The sequence below is a fragment of the Castor canadensis genome, chromosome 3, assembly GCF_047511655.1.
Source record: "Castor canadensis chromosome 3, mCasCan1.hap1v2, whole genome shotgun sequence".
NCBI classification, from domain to species: domain Eukaryota; kingdom Metazoa; phylum Chordata; class Mammalia; order Rodentia; family Castoridae; genus Castor; species Castor canadensis.
In genome coordinates, this window is record NC_133388.1 from 183,823,670 (window position 1) to 183,847,473 (window position 23,804).

At 38.4% G+C, this 23,804-nt stretch overlaps 1 long non-coding RNA gene across 7 annotated transcripts in view; it reads right to left on the bottom strand.

Annotated features, from left to right (window-relative positions):
* Positions 1-23,804, bottom strand: part of LOC109688119 (uncharacterized) — a 146,745-nt gene that overhangs the window by 2,547 nt on the left and 120,394 nt on the right. For 5 of the 7 annotated variants that reach the window (XR_012446417.1, XR_002212558.2, XR_002212557.2 and 2 more), the window contains 2 exons: positions 23,664-23,706; positions 20,456-21,523 (listed from right to left, as the gene is read on the bottom strand). This is a non-coding gene — a long non-coding RNA (uncharacterized lncRNA). Of the gene's footprint in view, positions 1-10,807; positions 14,380-20,455; positions 21,524-23,663; positions 23,707-23,804 lie in introns of those variants that run through there. The other 2 variants (XR_012446419.1, XR_012446418.1) reach the window with 2 other exon arrangements.

Below are 23,804 nucleotides of genomic sequence, written 5' to 3' on the forward strand. Positions count from 1 at the left end.
TGGATTCTCTGCTGAATTCTATCAGACCTTTAAAGAAGAACTGATACCAACCCTCCTTAAACTGTTCCATGAAATAGAAAGGGAAGGAAAACTGCCAAACACATTTTATGAAGCCAGTATTACACTTATCCCAAAACCAGGCAAAGACAGCTCCAAAAAGGAGAACTATAGGCCAATCTCCTTAATGAACACTGACGCAAAAATCCTCAACAAAATAATGGCAAACCGAATTCAACAACACATCAAAAAGATTATTCACCAGGACCAAGTAGGCTTCATCCCAGGGATGCAGGGGAGGTTCAACATATGAAAATCAATAAACGTAATAAACCACATTAATAGAAGCAAAGACAAAAACCACTTGATCATCTCAATAGATGCAGAAAAAGCCTTCGATAAGATCCAACATCATTTCATGATAAAAGCTCTAAGAAAACTAGGAATAGAAGGAAAGTACCTCAACATTATAAAAGCTATATATGACAAACCTACAGCAAGCATTATACTTAACGGAGAAAAACTGAAACCATTCCCTCTAAAATCAGGAACCAGACAAGGATGCCCACTATCTCCACTCCTATTCAACATAGTACTGGAATTCCTAGCCAGAGCAATTAGGCAAGAAGAAGGAATAAAAGGAATACAAATAGGTAAAGAAACTGTCAAAATATCCCTATTTGCAGATGACATGATCCTATATCTTAAAGACCCAAAAAACTCTACTCAGAAGCTTCTAGACATCATCAATAGCTATAGCAAGGTAGCAGGATATAAAATCAACATAGAAAAATCATTAGCATTTCCATACACTAACAATGAGCAAAGTGAAAAAGAATGTATGAAAACAATTCCATTTACAATAGCCTCAAAAAAATCAAATACCTAGGTGTAAATCTAACAAAAGATGTGAAAGACCTCTACAAGGAAAACTATAAACTTCTGAAGAAAGAGATTGAGGAAGACTACAGAAAGTGGAGAGATCTCCCATGCTCATGGATTGGTAGAATCAACACAGTAAAAATGTCAATACTCCCAAAAGTAATCTACATGTTTAATGCAATTCCCATCAAAATTCCAATGACATTCATCAAAGAGATTGAAAAATCTACTGTTAAATTTATATGGAAACACAAGAGGCCACGAATAGCCAAGGCAATACTCAGTCAAAAGAACAATGCAGGAGGTATCACAATACCTGACTTCAAACTATATTACAAAGCAATAACAATAAAAACAGTATGGTACTGGCACAAAAACAGACATGAAGACCAGTGGAACACAATAGAGGACCCAGGTATGATGCCACACAACTATAACCAACTTGTCTTTGACAAAGGAGCTAAAAATATATGATGGAGAAATAGCAGCCTTTTCAACAAAAACTGCTGGGAAAACTGGTTAGCAGTCTGCAAAAAACTGAAACTAGATCCATGTATATCACCCTATACCAAGATTAACTCAAAATGGATCAAGGATCTTAATATCAGACCCCAAACTCTAAAGTTGATATAGGAAAGAGTAGGAAATACTCTGGAGTTAGTAGGTATAGGTAAGAACTTTCTCAATGGAACCCCAGCAGCACAGCAACTAAGAGATAGCATAGATAAATAGGACCTTATAAAGCTAAAAAGCTTCTGTTCATCAAAAGAAATGGTCTCTAAACTGAAGAGAACACCCACAGAGTGGTAGAAAATATTTACCAACTATACATCAGACAAAGGACTGATAACCAAAATATATAGGGAACTCAAAAAACTAAACTCTCCAAAAATTAATGAACCAATAAAGAAATGGGTAAGTGAACTAAACAGAACTTTCTCAAAAGAAGAAATTCAAATGGCCAAAAAGCACATGAAAAAATGCTCACCATCTCTAGCAATAAAGGAAATGCAAATTAAAACCACACTAAGATTCCACCTCACCCCTGTTAGAATAGCCATCATTAGTAACACCACTAACAACAGGTGTTGGCGAGGATGCAGGGAAAAAGGAACCCTCTTACACTGCTGTTGGGAATGTAAACTAGTACAACCACTCTGGAAAAAAATTTGGAGGCTACTTAAAAATCTAAATATTGATCTACCATTTGATCCAGCAATACCACTCTTGGGGATATACCCAAAAGATTGTGACACAGGTTACTCCAGAGGCACCTGCACACCCATGTTTATTGTGGCACTATTCACAATAGCCAAGTTATGGAAACAGCCAAGATGCCCCAGCACTGACGAATGGATTAAGAAAATGTGGTATCTATATACAATGGAATTTTATGCAGCCATGAAGAAGAACGAAATGTTATCATTTGCTGGTAAATGGATGGAATTGGAGAACATCATTCTGAGTGAGGTTAGCCTGGCCCAAAAGACCAAAAATCGTATGTTCTCCCTCATATGCGGACATTAGATCTAGGGCAAACACAACAAGGGGATTGGACTTTGAGCACATGATAAAAGCGAGAGCACACAAGGGAGAGGTGAGGATAGGTAAGACATCTGAAAAATTAGCTAGCATTTGTTGCCCTTAACACAGAGAAACTAAAGCAGATATCTTAATAGCAACTGAGGCCAATAGGAAAAGGGGACCAGGAACTAGAGAAAAGGTTAGATCAAAAAGTATTAAGCTAGAAGGTAACACACACGCACAGGAAATTAATGTGAGTCAATGCCCTGTATAGCTATCCTTATCTCAACCAGCAAAAACCCTTGTTCCTTCCTATTATTGCTTATACTCTCTCTACAACAAAATTAGAGATAAAGGCAAAATAGTTTCTTCTGGGTACTGAGGGGGTGGGGGGGAGAGGGAGGGGGTGGAGTGGGTGGTAAGGGAGGGGTTGGGGGCAGGGGGGAGAACTGACCCAAGCCTTGTATGCACATATGAATAATAAAAGAAAAAAAAACAACAAAGCTGTCTTAACTAAAGTTCACAAAATTCCACTGAAAGTTGCTTAAGCAGAAAAACACAATTATTATGAAAGCTGAGAAACATACCAAGCATTTATTCATTCACTGAATGGTCACCCACTGAACAACCCTTTACTTTTGTCTATTATGTTTTGGAATCTGTGATAGGGCCTGGGGATAAAATGATACACAAATACAGACTCTGCCTTCATGCAAGTTTGGTAGAAGGGAGAGATTATTCAAGCAATCACACAAACGAAAGCAAAATTCAACTTTTGCACTTACTATAACAAGTAACATGAAGACTGGTTTGAGTCAGTTAAATCCCAGGGTAGTGGAGCTGGTTTGCACAGTGGGAGCTCTGAGAGATGGAGTTAATTAGGTGAGGAGGGAAGGGAAGAGAGTTCCAGCCCAAGGGAACAGTTTGTGCAAAGGCTCTATGTTTCCAGGAAGCATAGCAACCACTGTGGGCCGAAGCAGGACGATGTGGGTGAAGAAGAGAAGGCAAGCAGAGACCGAGGAGAGGTTAAACAGGAGAATGTGTAGGGACCAGACCTTGAAGTGACTTGCAAGCAGTGTTAAGACTGGTTGCATTTTTCTTGGGAGAATGGACAATCATGGAAGGTTTCAGATGAGGAAGATGTTGACATATTTAGCCTAATGTTTTGTAAAAATCACTCTGCTAGTATGTAGGATATATGCTGTATTGGGAAAGGGAAGGTGGGAGACTAATTAGGAGGGTATGTCAGGTAGGATTCAATCAGAACCTTTGTGAACACAGAATGAGAGACTGTGATTAAGAATAAAGGATCTATTATATCTGGAAGAAGCTGGAGGTCTTCAGATCTGGCTGCTGTTCTACACCAGCCAGGTGAATCGGGAAACAAACAGTAAGGTGTGAGAACTGCACCTAGCTCTCTCCGACAACCTTTTGAATCGAACAGTGACTGTTTTCCTTCCATCTTCCAAATGTTAATTTCTCTGTGGTCAATTCTAACCCAGAACAACTTAGAGAAGGGAAGGCAGAGAAACACTGCTCACTCAGAGCCAAGTTGACATGGTAGAAAACTACCTTCCTTCAGGACAGAGATAATAGTGGTTGGATTAAGTCTTTGGGAGTGAATTAATACCTTCAAAGACTCCAGTCTGGTTATTTTGTAGAATGTCCTTCTCTTAGGGCACAAGTGTTGTTTTTTTCGTGATTAGATTCAGGTGATCATACTGTTGATGTACTTGGCTAGAAGAGAAGTGATGCTGTGTTCTAAGGACATTCATTAGAAGTTGCCTGAGTCAGCTTTCTCTGGTGTTAGTAGTGATAGTTTTGGTCACTGGGTTGTGATGGTTTCTTCCATGTTTTTATACCGTAAAGATATATATGCTTCCTTTGCATAAGTAATAAATATTGGTAAGTTTTATTAATACATAGTTTGATAAAGATTGATAAACAATTGGCAGATAACTGATTTGAGACTATGTATGTATTCCTTTACTCATCAAACTCTTTCAGCTTTTACCTTTAAACTTCAGAATAAGAATAATAACTTCAGAGTGTTGCAAACACAGGGCTAAGAAGTACCATATACTATACCTCAAAATTTAACAAATATTATCAAGTTGCATAGCCACAGCACAGTGACCAGCAACAGAGGATTACCAGTTAGAACACTATATAAAATGCAAATACAGAAACCTCAATCAAATTTCACCAATACCACCAATATCCTTTTCCCACTGAGTCCAGGATCACATAAGACATTTGGTTGCCATGATTTCTTAGTTTCTTCAGTCTGTGACAAACTCGACATTTTTGAAGAGTCCAGATTACTACTTTTTCTAGAATGTCTCTTAGTCTAGTTGGTCTGATATTTCCTTATAGTTGAATTCAGATTATGCATTTTTAGCAATAATAATACACAAGTCTGTCATTCTTACTGCATCAAATCAGGAGACAAGTAATTTCTATTTGTCCCCTAAATGCTAGCTTTGATCATTTTGTTGAGGTAGTAGCTGCCAGGATTCTCTCTATGGTAACTATTTTCTTTTTATAATTAATAAGAATCTTGCCAGGAGCTATTTTGAGACTATCTCACTATCCTGTTTCTCATAAAGTTTGCACCCAGTCACTTTATGCATAGATAATCCTGGCCTAAAATAATTAATACTGTAATTTTTGTTTCCTAATGACTGTCTGTTTCCTTTATTTCCTCTAAATTTACTTGTTGGAAGTCTACTACAAGGGAGATTTTTCTTTTCCTCCTTTAACTTACTGATTCCATTGTTTATATCTACCACTAGGAATTCATGGATTAGTAGTTCTGTTATATTGATTATAACCCATTCTATCATTATAGGCTTGGATCCTCAAATTGTCCCAGATTTGGTCACAGAGAATCCCATGAATTTGATTTCTGTATTTTTAAAACATTTTTTTCTGATCACTTTTTGAGCACTTACTTGCTTTCTAGAAACACAAGATATTCCTACCTCATCTTGTATTTTCCCTGCCCCAGGCTGTGAATCAACTGTCCCCCTAAGGTGTGAAGAATGGTATTTGGAAATTCAGAGCTTCTCCTTGGTATCAGGGTGTCACTGGTTCTAATCCTCTCAATGGACAGAATTATATGTATTTATATATCCACATATATTCATACTTATATTCAAAAATATGAGTTTATACTGGTAATTCCAATTCTAGTCCAACACCATGGGATTCATGCTAGCCTTCTTCTTTCCTTATTTACAACTCTTTTTCTCCAACAGTAAGAAATATGGCTCTCATTTTCTATGGTAGATTAACTTATTTGCTCAATCCCAGAATACATATAAACAGTTTCAAAACTGCCAGCCCTACCTCTATGAAAAAATGAACATCCTAACCAGAGCACAGTATTTGTGTATAGTTCTTTTTGTCTTTAGCTAGAGAGTTCAGTCAGTACTTATTTTTAATTACACTAAAGTCAACTCACATTCTTATAAAAGCCCATAATATTTCTGCCTAGTTTTTCAAAAATACCTTTAACCTTAGAATAAGCAGGTATACTTATTTTCTTGAAATTATGTTAAACCCAAATTCAAGCCTCTATCTGGATTGGATGACAACAAATTCAATCAAGTTTTCTGTCCCTAACCACGGAGTTAGTGCAAAAGTTCTAGCCATCTTAAGATGGGAGAAGCTCTCTGGGGTCATCTCTCCAGTCCAGAGACCACCTATCATAGACATTAGACATTTTCTGAGCATGGGAATTCATGATCCTGCTTCTCTAGATGTACAATGTAGCTACCACCTCCAAAGGCGATATCATCTGGAGAATTCCCAGAAGCCTGTGCTATTCCCAATCTTGTGAATCTCTCTATTCCAACTTACATTTTTTGCCTAAGAGTAAAACATAGGGCTGTTTGTTCTTCCAGGTACAGAGTGTGAGGCATGTGTTTGGTTATTTCACATTGGGTATTTATGTAGTTGCCCTCTTCTCAGGCCCAATTCATACTTCTGCCTTTGGTTGTACCATTGGTTGTACCATTGGTTGCCAAGTCTAGAGCTTCTGCAGTATTAAATGAAGACACTGTGTGCAGATTCAGGCAAGCCCTCTCCTCTCCATATGTACCCCAGACTGTAGCTCCTACAGTGCATTTCATCTGTCACTGCTCCATCTGCCCTTGAGCTCCCAGGACTCTTTTTGAAACTTCTCCCATTTTCTTATCCTTTGATGAGTCCATTCCTGTTTTCTTAGCTATTAGTTTGTTTTATTCCTTTATTGTCATTTTATTGAGGGCTGTCAAATCATTGGGTTCAATCTATCATCTTGAATCAGAATGTTTGTGAATCAAACAAGAAAACTGGCAACTTTATAGTGTAATTGGACATTTAAAAATAAAAATGTCACTATCTAGTTCAACTACTAATCTTATTAATGAATAATTGAAATTTCTTATACTAAAGTTTACCATCAATGTAGATAAAGATGAATCCATTTCCTTCCAAAGATCATATCAGCTGGGGCAGTGGTGGCTCAGGCCTATAATGCTAGCTTCTTGGGAGGCTGAAATCAGCAGTATCATGGTTCCATGCCAGCCCTGGAAAAATCTCCACAGGCTCCCACTTCAGTGGAAAAAACCTGGGCTCCAGTTTAGCCTGGCAAAAAGTGAGCCTATCTCCAAAATAAGCAGAGCAAAAGGGGCTGGAAGCACTTGTCTAGCAAATGCAAAGCCCTGAGTAAAAACCACACAATCATTAAAAAAAAAAGATAATTTCACCCAACTTTCCCAAAATGTTTACTGGAAAAGATATATGGCTTCACATAGTGACTAGGTCATGATACTCATGTTACTGTATGTGTTCTGGTGTATTTGTTACAAAATTATTTCCAACTATTATGTAGTCTTCTCATTATAGCCATTTCTCCTTAACAAAGAAAGTTATCCCCATTTTTAGTGTGAAATACATCTTGGTCTGGCATGTAATGGTAACCTTTGACTTATTTTTTCCTTTGGTAGGACTTCAGTGCTCTGTTGAGTGGAAAAGGAGCAATTATCCCACTGTATGGAGAAGGCAGAAGTCTGCATACTTAGTGACTTTATAAACAGACTTTCAATCTTCCCTTATTAGTCTTGCTTTCACCTCCACTTCAAAATTGCTTGCTGCAACAACTTCCTAAACCTTCTAAAAGTTCCAAGGGTGGAAAGAGGTTGCTTCTTAGTTTTACCCCACTGTTGGTCAAGGATACATCTTTTTCAAGTCAGCTATAAATGTTATCACCATCTTTCTCCTTTCTAGCTGTTATCCTGTGTTCTGTTTTTCTTGTGTGCCCATGTTTTCTTTGGTCATCTTTCATCCATTTGCATTTTTAAATAGGGTTCTGAGAGGGGGAAGATGTAAATCTTTAGGGAATCTTCAAAAGAATCGCATCAGAAGCCAGGGGGAACATTTGGTAGAATAAGAAGCATTTCTGTAATGGCAGAAGAGAAAACAGGGCTATCTACTCAGTCAAATTAATTGATTCAATAGAAAAATTGTATAATTGAAAATACTTTGCAATTTACTTGAAAGCAAGCAGTTATTAAGACCTGGTTGTATTTTTGCCAATAAAGCATTATTTCCTTAGAATTTGATTTTTGAGACCATTATTTGTAGGTGGCCAAGTAAGGATTTATTTTTTTACTATTATTCTTCATGCTTTTGCCTAAGGCCTAAGTATCCAGTCTTTTTAGAAAATCATTGACTACATCATTTCAGAACAGAAAGTCCTTCTCTTATGCTGATCCATTTTACATTCTTTACTCCACACACCATCTTCCTGTAAATGATCTTTAAATCCTTGAAGAATTCAATATACTAGCATATATTTAGAAGTCATCCATAGGTGAGATGTATAAAGGGGGAACCAAGTACCTTAACATAGAAAGTTGCTCAAAACTCAGTATTTATTAGAAGTAAAGGGCCATGTGTGTGTGTGTGTGTGTGTGTGTGTGTGTGTGTGTGTGTGTAAGATGTAGGTAGGCCTGAATATAATACCACTTTCCTTATTATAGATACTTAGCACTCAATCAGTAAATGGTTATGTTTCCTTACTCTTTTGGGTCTAAGGCTAGTATAGAACTGAGGTAGAATAATTGAGACATGGAGAGAATAAACCCTGCCTAAGTTTCTTGCCAAAGAATAAAGCATTTCTCAACTATGTAAATTTAACTATTATAGTCTGAATCTCTTTTTCTGTCATTTATCTATGGAGATAATTGTATCCTTTTAAAAGGGCAATTAGAAAAATGAAACAAAATAGTTCATGGAAGTGACTTGTAAATTGTAAAGTACTGCATAGAGAAATATGCTTTTAAAGATAACATGAGTAGTGTTAATTACATTAAGAACAACAATGGGATAGGGATCAGAGGAAGACAAAAACATAACCAACTTGGGTACATCCAGGAGAATATATCCAGCCACATCACATGATTGTGAAGAAGAGACATGGATTCAGGTCATATCACCTTGACAACTTATCTGAAGACAAGGGCTTATATTGTCACAGCTGTCACTGAACAATTAATTATGTACTGAATCTCCTCTCCACTACATGTTTGAAATCATTGGTTTTTGGCCAGCCTGACTCAAAGTGAAATGAGGAATGGGAGGGTCTTCATTTCATGAGGCCAGGTTGAACAAATAGAAAACAAAGCTGAAGAAAACCCAAGGCTTTGCCTTGTTATTCCCAAACCAGAGTGGAAAGATCCTTTTCCCTTAATAATAGGCTCTTGGAAGAATTGGGATCCACTAAATGGGTTGTATAACCCTAACTTCTTGTTGGTGAGTCAATCTTTATTGCTCCAGATCACATAACCACTTGGAATACTTACAGGTTGGGCAACTTAAAACCTAATTTTGACTAAGGCCATAGCTATGGATTTTTGTTTGAAACATTGGAACTGCATAGCTGTAAATCATAGAAACGGCGTTACATGAACTACTGATTAGTTTCCTATCTAAGACAGTGTGCAAACAGATATACTGTTCCCCCTCCATCAACTTCATTGGAAGAATTATGAAGATGTGAAAAAAGAATGCCAAATGTGTAAGACATATGGAAAACTAAAGTGGAAAGAAGGAGAAAAACTGTTCATAAGAAGAAAATATTAAGTAATAAGATGTAGCTCCATAAAGGAGAAAGAAGTTGAGGTGCAGGAAGGTGGTTATTTAGGTAGTACAGTGTCAGGAAGCTTTAGTTGTTGTGGTCAGATGAATGGAAAAAAGACATGTTCTGAATGACTGTACCATGGGTACTGAGTATACTGCTTCTCTACAATTGAGTCCTCTCTGGAATGACTCGCAATAGTATTTTTAGATCCTGGTAACAGAAAAAGAGAAAGAAAAGAGCATCTCCTTAGTGAAAGTAAACAATTCTCTTAAAAAATGGCTTGGTTTTCAAGATAGACATTGGTGTTGGAAATAAAGCCTTCCTTGCTTTGTTAGTTTCCTGTGGCTGCTATAACATATGACCAGTAACTTAGCTACTCTGAACAAAAGAAATCTATTCTCTCAAAATTGTGGAAGTCTTAAGTGTGAAACTAAGTTATTGACAGGAAGGCATTCTCTTCAAAGGCTCTAGGGGAGAATCTATTTCTTGCGTCTCCCAGCTTTTTGTGGTTCCTGCTATTCTTTGGCTTACGACTATATAAAAGTGATCTCAGCATCATTTGCAAATGGCTTTCCTTGCATCTGTGTCTTGTCTTCTTCCACTAATAAGGATATTTGTCATTGGATTTGGGGCCCATCCAGATAATCCAGGGTGATCTATCTCAAATTAATTAATTGTGTCTGTAAGAATTCCTTTTCCAATGTAAGGTTGCAGTTACAGGTTCTGGGAAATAGGAGATTGACTTATCTTTTATCAAGGCCACTGGCCAGACTATCACACTTACTTTGACTTCATGTAAGAGGATAGGAAGTGGGTACAATCTGTCTGCTTATGGGTTCCTCATTTATGTGCTCTGAAGTTCACAGTGCTTTCTGTTAGCACTCAGGGAATAGGTATGGCAAGGAAAATCTTCCATACAACAGAAACAGAAACAAATTACTTATATTGTTCAATCTAGGACTTAATTCACAAATAGAAAGAGCAATCCATAGTCACAGGCAATTGAGGTAAACAAACAGCAGAAGTAAGGGTCAAGAAAAGCAAACAACTGAGAGCATAGGAAAGAGAAAAATAATAAATAGGAGGTGTCATGGACTGAATTGTGTCCCTTCCTCAAACCCATAAGTTAGGTCCTTAACGTCCAACGTGACTGCATTTAAAGATGGAACCTTTAGACAGGTGATTAAGTTTAAATGAGACTATAAGAATTATGTCCTAAACTTATAGGGCTGGAGTCCTTTTGAAAGAAACATAAGACTCTCTCTCTCTCTCTCCCTCTCTCTCTCTCTCTCTCTCTCTCTCTCTCTCTCTCTCTCAGAGAGGCCACACATGAGAACACAGTGTGATGACCATCTGTAAGCCATGAAAAGGAGTTTATCAGAAACCAGTTCTAATGACAACTTGATTTTTTTCTTGGAGATTTCTACCCTCCAGAACTGTAGGAATATAAATTTCTGCTGTCTAAGCCACCCAGCCTGTACTATTTGCTATTATGGAATCTGAGCAGACTAATACAAGAGGGAACAATTGCAACCAAAAACATCCCAAATACTATTTGTAGAAAGGGTCTAGGAGATATTACTTTCATAAAATAAGAATATGCTTCTGGGAAATGGGGACTTTCTGAGACCAAAAACATTCTTAGAAAGTTAAAATCTAATTTCCAGACTAAAATATTCAATAGGAGGGTTGGAATATTGAGAAAATCTCCCAGGGAAAAGAGTACACTAAAAGAGAACAAATATATTAAGAATAAGGCTAGAGAAGTATAGGGTCAAGCAGATATCCAATACCTGATTAATAGGATTTCAAAATAAATCAAGAAAAATGGAGAAGAGAAAATTATCTTCAAAAATAGATAAATGAACCATAAAGCTAAAGAAATACACAAGCATTTCTTTCATGTAGAAAGTATAAAAAGAGGCCAGCACCTAGATAAGCCCTTATAAAATTTCATTGGCCCAAGATAAAGATAACTCTGGAGCTTTCAGAGCTAAAATAAAAACACCTCTTACAAAGAAACAAAACTTATAGAGACATCAAAAGAGCAATACTAGATATTAGAAGACACCAAAGATAGTTTTTCAAAATTCTGAGGGGAAATGATGTTACATATTAATATCACTAAGACTGACCATTTATGGAATGTCAGGTACTAAGCATTGTTCTAAAGACTGTGTATGAATTGTCTTATTTACTCCTACAATAATCTTTTGAAGTACATATTGTCAATATTAAACACATTTCTAATTGGAGGAATTGAGGTGGAAAGGTTAAATTACATTCCCTAAGTAGAGCTATTGCCTCTTCTCTGTCCAGCTAAATTATTTAGATGTGAGACCAATGAAAAAATAATTCATACCCTCATGATCTTAAAAATATTAAATCTCTTTGAAAATCACATTAAAATTTATTCTCAAAACAAATGAACAAACAAGCACACAAAAGAAATCTCAGAAGAAATACACAAGAGATCCCCCTAAAATAGCTTCACTCACCTTGCTAATGAAAAAGAAATCCTAGGATTTCAGCTCTAAAGGTTTAGAAAATGGTTCAGTTTAGTTCAAATCACGTTGTCTTAGTGACCTGGTAAGTAAAACCTGTGTTCCTTTTGTCAATATGAAAAACAAAGACATTTGGGTATGGTGGCTTGCACCTGTAATCCTAGTTACTTGGGAGGCAGAGATCAGGAGGATTACAGTTTGAGGCCAGCTTTGCAAAAAGTTAGTAAGACTCTGTCTCAACCAGTAGCTGGGCACAGTAGCATTTGCTCATCATCCCAGATAAGTGGGAAACTTAAATAGGAGGATAGAGATCCAGATCAGCTGTTGGCAAAATTGAGACCCTATTAAAAAAATAACAAAGCGAAAAGGACTGGCGGTGTGGATCAAGTGGTAGAGTGCCTGCCTACCACTCAGTACTGCATTCAACCCCTAGTACTGAAAAAAGAAAACAAGAAACGAGAAGCAATGACTATTAGAAACTCTAAGCAAAATAAAACTCTGTATGAGCAAGTCACGGCCCAGCAAAGATCTTGGGTACAAAGTATAGTCATGAAAATCCATTGCACTCTAACCTTGGCAGCTCTGTCCAGTGAGTCACATGCATAATGGTGACATAGGATAATGTTGTTTACTTCAAGATAAATCATATAATTGTGTTAAAAGTATGTATCATTACATATATATTGCAAATGCTGTTTATTATTTCTTAATTTTGAAAATATATGTAATAGGTATTTAACCAAAGCATGCAATGCAGATTTCTTTGGACAGGAACATAAATAAGTGCTGACAATATGGAATTAATGATGCCATTGATGGAAGTCAGAAAAAGGTGGGAGAGATTCAGGAGGAAGAGAGGTGAAGGTGACGTTAAAAAGTTAACTTCACTATCTCATGTAATGTGAATGCAGCAAATGGTTTGTGGTATCTTGGGTCCTCTGGGAAGCAGAGATAGAGTCAGCAGTATAAGAGGTTTATCAGTGGGCAGTGCCTGTGCAAGATGAAGGGGGGTGAGGTAGGAGTGGGCTGGGAAAGCTTGCCAAGGGTATTAGACATCTAAGGAAGGACAGCGTCAGGCAGGGAGAACCTCAGATCCTGATGCTGATCTGACAAGGGCCGGGGAAGTCAAAGACTGCTCATGGAGGAGTCTTTGTTGGAAGAAATGACCAGATCCTAATATTCCTGTGCACATCGTCTTGGCTAGGAACTGGCTGGGAGAAGTATGGCACCGGCTCCACAGCCAGACCAAGTCCTGACACACTGCAGCTGAAGGTTGTCACTTAGCTGCATTCTTTGCATCACACAGCCAATTTTTCCTGAAAGGAGATGGGACTGGGGCACATGGGGCAGCTTGATGGATGTGAGACTTGTGCAGTTACACAGGACTCACACTTAGAAGGACTATGTGTTTAAGGTGAAGCTCTTGCTCTTGCTATCTTTAAATTCTAGGTAATTCTTAAACAAGAGACTCACATTCTCATTTTTCATTGGGCCCTGAAAATTATGTCCTGGTCATAGGTATGCCACCATCAATGCCAGTTTTGTTTAAAACTTGTTAGAAATAGACACTGGGTTAAATATTTTTTAAAACAGCAAAGTGAAACATTAAAAAAAATTAACAAAAGTGGTTGCCATTTTCAGACATGAGAGACATTACATATATCCAATTTGGTAGGAATGAGATAGGGTCCACCGCAAGAAAAATCCCAAATTAGCTCCTGGTCCTTAGCCTGCTACCTTCTAAAAAAGCATGGCACATTTTCCCTATTCCACTCTCCTGTTCTCTCAGAAACTGTAGCAGCTTAAACACTTGACGTCCCTCAGGCAGCACGATGATCCCCCATCCTGCAAATCAATAAAGGCTGGCCCTCTCCCTTTGTTGAGGGAGCAGCCTGTCTCCCCTTTGGTCAAGGTTCCCCTCCCAAGCAGAAGCCCCAAAGCTTTGCCTGTGTTTTTGAACACTTTACTGGATCTCATTTCTGTCATCTCCATGCCAAAGTCCTGGTATTTGAGTTGAATAACTTTCCTTATTGTAATTTAGTTTAATTTAATTTAGTTTAGTTTAGTTTAATTTAATTTTTGAACTAACATACACTTATAATACTCATTGTGATAATTCCATACATCTATACCATGTACTTTGAACACATTTATATTTCCATTCCTCCCCCCCATTCTTCTTCTTTTTCAAACAGTGTTTGGTGGGTTTCATTATCCTGTTTTCATGTAGATATATGTAGGGTATTTTCATCCTCTTCACCTCTCAGAATCCTTTTCTCTGCCTCCACACTGGTCCTCCCTTACATAGTCCCCAAAGTGATATGTTAAATACTAAAGAAGGTCCTAAAATAAAGAAATAGGGGCAGAAATGTGTTAGAATTGTGGTAAAAATTTCCAGTTAAACTTACATAGTTATTTTTGGAAAATAGAATTGAGTGAAGGAACAAGTTTCTATGATAAAAAACATTTTACTTTTCAATTTAATACAATTTACATCATTTATTCTTCTTTCTTTAATGTACACATAGTTTAAAATTCTGTCATAAAACTCCTGGATCCAACAGTAGATTGTGTCCTAAAACTTCATTAAAATGAGAAAAAGAACAAAAGAGGTGTATATTCTCAAAACTGAAGAGAATAGAAAAGAGGCTATTAGCAGACAGATTTTCACACCTTTCTTAAAGGGAGTAATCAATAGAAAACTGATAACTCATGCAGAGGCAAATAATCGTTTGGTGGAATGTGGGTGCTGCAGGCTCCAGCCAAGAAGGGAACTGATTCAATGAACTCTGGAAATGGCTCCAGGAGAGAAGGGCCAGGACCTGGGGCTGAGGATGGGAGGCTCACTGAGTGTGTGTACAGCAGTGACTCTAGCTACACTCCCTCCTTTATATGTGCTTGTTGCTCAGGAAAAAGAAACAAATGAACAAGCAGCAAACAAACAGACATGAGCCTCTAAAGACATTGTGAACACTGGCATCTCTAAGCAAACTTTCCATATTCTGGCACTTACGAAGTCCCTTGTATGATACTTAACTACTACCAGCTCTCCTGAAGAGAGTGCTGCTGGTATATATGCCTTACCTGAGATCAGAAACTATCAGCCAGCTGTTAGTTACACTGTCCTAACCATAACTGTCAGCTGAGAGCCAAGAAATACATATACATACATGAAAAAAAGGACACAAGGGAGAAGAGAAAGACCATAAAGGAGTAGAAAAAATTAACTCCAAAACATATAATTCAGGGAAAGGAAGACAACCTTATAAACATTAAACTGTAGGATCCTCATTTGTATTTAGAGAGATTTAAAATCTATTATATACATAAGGCAAAACAGACTCTCATGAAGAACACAGCAAGGGAACAATATACAGAACTTGGAAGCTAAAGATGGATTATTAAAATAATAAGAAGAATCAAGGGGGAAAGAGAGAGAGACATACAGAGAGAGAGAGAGAGAGAGAGAGAAATAGGGAGAAATAGAGACAGAGAAAGAGAGAGAGAGAGAGAGAGAGAGAGAGAGAGAGAGAGAGAGAGAGAGAGAGAATGAATAAAGGAGGTATGAGCAGAGAAGGTCAGTTAAAGAGGTCCAATATCAAGATAATAAGAATTCCAGAAAGAGAATAAAGTACTAAGCACAGTGTTTAAATTCAAAAATTACTCAATAGACCTGTTTAAACTATTCCAGGAATGGGAGGAGGGGGATAAAGGAGAGTGATGGAGGGGGTAAATTCAACTATGATATATTGTAAGAACTTTTGTAAATGTCACAATGTACCCCCAGTACAACAATAACATGATAATAAAAATTTCCAAGAGAATTACTCAAGAGTAAAGTTTCAAATAGTAAGAGTATGTTAGGACAAAAGATAATGCGGGTGGAAGTGGTAGAAGTGTCTTGCCACAGAGTGCAATGTGGGTGCCACCACTATTTATCACCTATAGCGACACAAAGTCAAGCTGTTGATGTTTTAGGATGTCAACAATAAGTAAGAACTAAAGAAAAACAAGTGAAACATTGCACTAGGCAAAAAAATGGAGATCTTACTTTTGGGTTTAGTAGACTGGAAAATAAAAAGTATCTCTATGCCAAGAAGTGGTCTATTAATCATGAAACCAGCTAGGCTACTCTATTTCTATGAACGAGTGAACATTGAAGGTGAGTATGAATATGCAGAAGGCTGGCTGCAGAAACTTAACAAGTGTCATGGAATAAAATATTTGAAAATCTGTGCTGAAAAATCTTGTTGATCTTGAAGCTGCTGATGAAAACTTTAGTGCTGAACAAATTTGCAAATGGTGATGAAACATCTTTATATACCCACCATATTTCTAAAACTCTTCATCAATGACTGAAGAGAGGACCCCAGCAGGTTTCAAGGACATGGAGCCCAGGGAGACTGTTCTTAGATGTACCACTTTTTACAGGAGAGTAAGTAGACAGTGACAAGGAAAAGCCAATACTGACTTATTGAAATGATTTGTACAACTTATCTGTCATTGCTCTGCATACAAGAAAGTGCGACTGAACAGATAAATACCTTTTGACAGATTCAGTCCTCCCTATGTAGCCACACCTTGTGGTCATTACAGACAACCTGACTAGAAGAAGCTGTAGGTTTGTTGTTGTTGTTGTTTCTAGTGATTACTCCACACAGCCTTCTCCTAAACTTTTTGGGTATAGTAATGTTTTTGGCATTTAATTTCTCCCTCAGTGTTATGTCTATTATATAGCCTTTATGACCAAGACATTTATCCTCCATGGAGGGATGATTTTATTTCTTCCTTTGATTGCATGGTTGCTGAAGTTAATAAATGCCTAAGAATCTCAAATATGCTTGAAGAGTTGAGTCTTAGGATGACATTCTGCAATTACTAACTCGTGGAATAATATTGAAAGAGAATGAAAATGGGCTTTCCACCTTCACAATGTAAACCCAAACTAAAACTTAAGATGGACAATGGAAGAGGGACAAGAAAAGCAGTGAAGGGCAAGGTTCTACTGCATGTGTCTTAAAATATTCTTGAAAGATAATGTGGATATTTGATAAAAAAATGAGGGATTGAGCATATTAGTTAGATCCAAAAGTCACTCAATTGTTAAACTGAAAAGAGTGGTGTAAGTCTTTTGGAGAAAGAGAGATTAGGGTGGTGTGAATTTATGCTCATCTATTTGTGGAGTTCACCTAGAGTCAGATGTGCATTGTACAAAAACAATCAGAGGTCCTGAAGGGCAGCAATGAAATGCAGTGGTCCCTCACCCATCCCTGCTCCCTCTGCTTTTTACTTTTAACAATTGTATGAATATGTGGGGGTTTTGATGGTGATCTCAAAAATCCCAAGTAAAAAGAAGTACAAAAAGAAATTGGGAATGGGTGAAACCTTAAGAGAGAAGGGAGAACAAATAACACAACCTTACTTAAGAACCATGTTATTTTAGAGCATACTTCTACATGTTCTATTTCATTTCATCCTCATGGAGACTTCGTGAGCTTGGCCACCTTTATCTTATCAAATAAAAGATTTAAGGATTGAAGAACCAAGCAGAGAGGATGACTCCCAGCATCCATGGATAGGCAAGGTGCCATGGTCAGACTCTAAATCATGTAGTCTATTCTTACCTTTACTTATGCACATCAGAGGTCCCCAAACACTGGTCTTTGGAGTGCACTGGGCCAGGAAGGTGGTTTTTTTTTCCTGCCCAGAACTTCTCTTTAGGTGACTTCTGGAGCACTGCCCCTTAACTCTCTGTGTAAAACACAGATCTGGAGAGGACTCTGGTCCCCTTCTTGAGGTTTTTGTGTCCTACTCAACTTTTCACCTTCTAGGTCTTGAAAATATCCCTGATAGAGAGGTGAAATTTTACATTCACCTTTTCAAGTATCATTCTGTCATTTTGAGGCCAGTTTTTTAAGAGATGACTTTTGTAAATTGTGAATGTCCCTGTGACATTCAGATTTACATTTCTAGGCTCTTAGGTGCTCTGGGATTTGTGCTGTGATGATTGTTCTCAAAAGGACATGTCAGTTTCTGTAGATTTCTTGAGATGGTATTTCAGTTTTCTTTCACAGTTTTGGAATTGAACTCTGATTGACAATTTGTTCTTTGAAGTTAAGTACAGATTCCGAATGCATTGTTTCCTGTCCACCTAAATCCCACATTAAATCCTTTCTACATTCCCAACTGCCCATTTCAATCAAATCACATTGGTTTTGTCCAATGATCAAAGTTCTAACTTAGGATTTTGACTGCTTGCCTTATTCCTCAAGAACTCACTCCCATCAATGGCAGTGGGCTATTTAAATAGTAAGTCATCAATATTCCAAACATTGGATTTATACACTTTCTTTTTGGAGAGAGGTTACAAGTGTAGATAGTTGATGGATTTTCATGCATTAATACCATTTTCAGAATGCTAATTTATAGAAGGTAGTAGAATAATAAGGTTGGTTTGAAAGTACCATGTAGCCAAATGGGTAGAGTTTGATTAGTATACAGTCGTTTATGATTTTTGTGATGTCAAACAAATTACTTACACATTGTTGGTCTTAGTTTACTTGTATGGAAAACAGGACTGTTTCATTGTAGTTTGGGTCTGGAATGCCCTCCCAGAGCCCATGTGATGAAGATTTGGTACTTAGCTTGGAGCAATTGGTAGGTGGGGGAATCTTTAAGAGGTGGGGCCTAATGTAAGGTCTTAGGTCATGGGGGCATGCCCTGAGGAGGTTGTGTGCACTGGCGTCTTCTGCTCTTTCTGTTTCCTGGTCTTCATGAGGTGAACAGGTTGCTCCTTCATGTGCTTTCTGATACGATGTGCAGCCTCACCACAGACCCAAAGCTACAGGGCCAATTGATCACAGAACTGCCAAAACTGTGAGCCAAAGCATACCTTTCCACTTGTTTAATTGATTATCTCAGGTATTTTGTTACAGTAACAGAAAACTGACTAATAGTTTTCAATTTTACAGTTTTAGTTAGGAGTCTTGAAAAAGACAACACAAACTACAGAGCACAGAGTCTAACATGTGATGTACATTCAGTAAATTGTGGCTAGTTTTTATAGGCCTTTTCCTTCTGAAGGGTTCTAAGTTAAGTATCTAGTAAAGTTCCTGGTAGGTAAAAGATGATGAAAAGTATATAATGATGAAAGAGGGAAGAAATGATTGAATTAGTCAATTTCACATTCAGTCTCATAAGAGAATATATTGAACTATAAAGCACTTGCATTTTTAAAAATTTAATTTTTTTTTTATTATTCATGTGTGCATACAATGCTTGGGTCATTTCTCCCCCTCCCCCAACCCCCTCCCTCTCTCTCCTACCCCTTCGCTACCCGGCAGAAACTATTTTGCCCTTATCTCTAATTTTGTTGAAGAGAGAGTATAAGCAATAATAGAAGGAACAAGGGTTTTTACTGGTTGAGATAAGGATAGCTATACAGGGAGTTTACTCACATTAATTTCCTGTGCATGTGAAGCACTTGCATTTTTACAGTAGACTAGCTCTCATATATCCGTAAGACTCTACAGATGTAGGGACACTGTCAGCATGAGAGTTAATGAGATTTCTGTACTTAAAGTGGAGTGGAATGGGAAGTGAACGATTACCTTCTTTTTTTCCAGGAGCTTCTTATTAGTGTATATAAACCTATAAAATACTGGGCTTCATTATGACATTTTCATACATATATACAATGTGCTCTGATCATAATTCCTGACTTCCCTTCTCCTCTACCATCAGCTCACGCACCCCTTTATTCTTCCTCTGGTCTATGTACCTGCACCCATTGTGGAAGGCAGGTATTAGTAGGATCAGCAACAATTACCTTGGTGTTGTGAGCCTAACTTACAAGCCATCCTGCACATAAGTCATGCTCCATTTGATCTATTTGCTACGTCTAGGGTCTTGACTTTGACCCTAATTACTTGTTGGAATTGGAGCCCTTTTGTACATGGTAGGATTATTAACATCTTGCCTACATAAATCTTGTCAGGTCCCCTCCTCAGAGCCTTATTTCTCCACCATTGTCTGTGACCCTGTTCTGAATCAGGCATATTATTTAGGAATGCTAACTTAGAATATTACCCATGGACAACTGCATCTGTATCCTACTCATTGGAAAAGTACTTTTGATGCTTATATTCGAATGCCTATTTGACTTGCAACTATGTTCAGGTAATTTACATGCATGCATTGACCAGTGGACATCCTCCCTTTCCAAAAGTGGCCCTGCAGCTTCTCAGGTCTTCCATAGAACTCTGCAGTGCCACTTCCCTCTAGTTTTGTTTTGTGCTGCCAACATCCTAGCCTCCTTGCTGTGGAGGCTTTTGGTGTACTGATAGATTGTTTTGCATTTGTAAAAAGCTATGAACTGAATGCCAGTTAAAATTTCAATGAATGAAAACCATCACAGATCTGCATTAGTATGTAAATTATCTCATAGACTGTAAATGATCTTAGCCATAACTGCTGCCATTAACCAGTGCTTCTCTCCCATCCCCCCATGCCATTTTCCACTATTCCATGCTCTGTACAATCCAATATTGTCTAAGACATAGTCTCAGGGTCTCAGCGATGCAGGCTTCCTAGAACAGTGCTATGATGTGACTACTGGGTGCTGCCTTCTCAAGCTCTGTCTTACCAAGGGAGCTTTAGTTTTAATTCTGAGTGAAATATGAGATGCAGGCTTCTTCTCCAATGGGGTTGGATAATTAAAAGCACATAGTTCTTGTCTTTAATCCTATAGGTACTGGTTCAATTAATCACTATCTGAGAGACTGCTTTACTTGCACAGTCCTTGGGGAACTCCTAGGGCTTGGTATTTGGTGGAGATCTTTGAGATCTGATGATTTAACACAAATTCACTTAAATTCACTTAAAAATGAGGAAGTAGTTAAAGGTCTACTTGAGTTTCTACAGCACATCCATTGGCAGAACCAGGACAACACTGCATGGCTGCTGGCTCCTTTGAATCGCATTTACATATTAATGTGAGCCTGAGTCAACCTCAGCTTGCTGTGTTCTTTGAGTATAGCCTCCTGGCTCATTCTCAAGACTGAGCATTCAAAATTTGTGAGGATTGGTGGTCATACTGGTACCTCTTTTTTTGCAATAGACAGTGCACCACCTCTGACATCTGCACAATGCATGATGGGTAATCAAGGGGCTTCTTATCGGATTCCAGGTAGGGTACTCAACTCTGGAGAGTTCCCATACTCTCCAGGAGAAAGTGACTTGGGTCCTGTTTCTTTGCTTGCTCTACTGAGGGTGTACTTAGACAGAGATGCCGACAATGCAGTTGAGACCTAGCAGAACAGCATTAAGTCACCTGGTAGTGCTGTTCCCCACATACATCTGGAAAACCTGTCCCCTTCATGCCTGGGAATTACTCAGGATCACAGGAGGCAGATGATATCCATTTGGGAATTACTCAGGATCACAGGAGGCAGATGATATCCATTTGGGGATAGTGAACTCACATCCTCTTAAAAGAAGAACACATTTTATTTTTTATTAGTATATGTTAATTGTATCAATGTGTTTCATTATGATTTTGTCAAACTTGCATATAATGTACTTTGGTCAAAGAAAAAGAAAACATTTCAAAAGTGGGCTACCTTGTCAGATCCTTTCCTTCCTTTCCACATCTGTGTGTCACCAGATGCTGACAGTGTTTCTAATCTTATATTCACCTCCTTTGGGGACAATTTTCTGACATGGCCAATTTAGGTTCTCAGGTAATCCAAGCTGGCTTACTGCTGAAGTCTCTGAATTGGTCTCTGGACTGATGTCTTTCTTCTCATCTACCCTGAATACCAAGCTGATGGCTAGTCCAGTCTTCCACAGGCACAGCTGACCAGAGCGATCGTATGGTGCAGTACATGGGGAACTGACAGGCCTATATTTGACCCCTAGATCTCCTACCCTCCCCCTACCTGGTGCTCTGGGTCAAGTTATTTCATTTCTAAAAAATCTCAGTTTCCTCCTTTATAAAATAAGAATATTAACGATACCTATTCCAAGAGGTTGTTATGAGGATTAAATAGGGTAATGCCAATAAAGTCCTCAGGTCAGGTAACAATGAAGTGTTAAGTCTTCTTTCCATTCTCACTATGGAATCTCATGTGGTATTTTAGGGCTGGGGATGAGATAGAGCATTTGCCTGACATGGTATCTTAACTTGTGCTTTTCCTAAAAAGCAGCTCATGAGATAAGGATTAATGTATAAGTAGTTCATTTATTTGAGAAATCATCCCAGAAAGCATGGGGAGGGATGCAGAATGAGACAGCAAGGGAATAAAAGCAATAAAATGGCAACCATTTTAATGAAGGTTGTCATTATGGGTAACTAGGGTGTAGCTCTCCTCTCTGCCACCCCTCCTGAAGACCCTTTGACAAATTCTGTAGATCCCACCTCAGAATTGTCCCATGGACGGGTGAGGAAGGTTGGGTGTTTGAACCCTTCCTTGGTTAAGCAGTTTTCTTGAGGGTTAATTCCTCTGTCCTCCTGGCAGAATCTGAGGCCATCTCTAGGCTCGATCTACTAGTTAGTCCAGGGCACTGACAGAGTCTGCTCTCTGGGGCTGGCACCGGTCACTGCTGAGATTACTGAGTAGTAGCTCAGTTCTTATTGAACTTAGATGACTGAGTAGAGATAGGGCATGGAAACCACGTTAGGGTGAGATCCTTCAGTGAAAAAGAGAAATGCTGATCCCTCACTCCCAACTTCTGAAGTCACTGTCAGGCTGTCAGGGTCAGACACAGGGGCTTGCTGGCAATAACGTGAGGCTTATAAAGGGAAGGAAGACCCTCTGTCAACCTGTCCTAGGGCCTTTTACCCGGCCTCACTAGAGTGTGCACCCGCCAAGGACCCCCTTTTCTCCTCCTCCCCTTGCTGATCAGTTATCATCCATTAGCCCAGGAACTCCAGAGCCAATCCCAGGCCCCAAGGTGACTCGCGGGTCCTCTGCATTGCCTCTGTCCATCTCTACTGATCTTTAAAAACAGAGGCCTTCCCATCCCCCAGGTCAGTGAACAACTGTATTTCCAGGACCCAGCTGACTGTGAGGCCACTTCATTCTCTTCTTTCTCCTTTTATGCTGCAATCTCCAATATAACGTTTGTGTAATCTCAGCTATGGATTTCCTATTTGTTTTCCCTATGTCTGTTCTAGGCAGATTATTCCTTCTCATATGGGATGAATCCTCCTTGATCCTGTAGTTTTCAATCTGTTTGCCTTCTGTACCAAGGTGAACGTCTTGGTTTATTTGTCCTAAACATGTCCAGTTAGTAAGCTGCAAGAGCCTCACTTACTTTTTTCCTCTGCTAAGTCTCTCATATATAGCCAGATGATTCACTTTATTGCAGAAAGTGGGCATTAAAGGTATTCTGTGTGCACTGTCCCTAGCTGTGAGGACCCTGAGGGAAGTGTAAGACACAGCAAAGCCATGTCAGAATTAAGAGTCTGGTTGATGGATAAAACACAAAACGGTTAAGTAACTGGACCCTGATTTAAAAGCCCATGTGTGTAATAGACTATGCTGTAAATTCTACAAGGATTTGAATGCAGAGAAAAACTTGGACTGAAGGAAACAGCAAAGTTTTTGTGAGAAAAAGCTCCTCACCTGTATTGAAACTCCCCAAGATAGCATCAAGTTTGATGATTCCCTAAAAGGATTAAAGGAACACAGAAAACAAATTATATTTGTGGTAATAATACATTATAATTGAGGGCTACAGATTCAAATCATCAAGGAAAAAGGTGC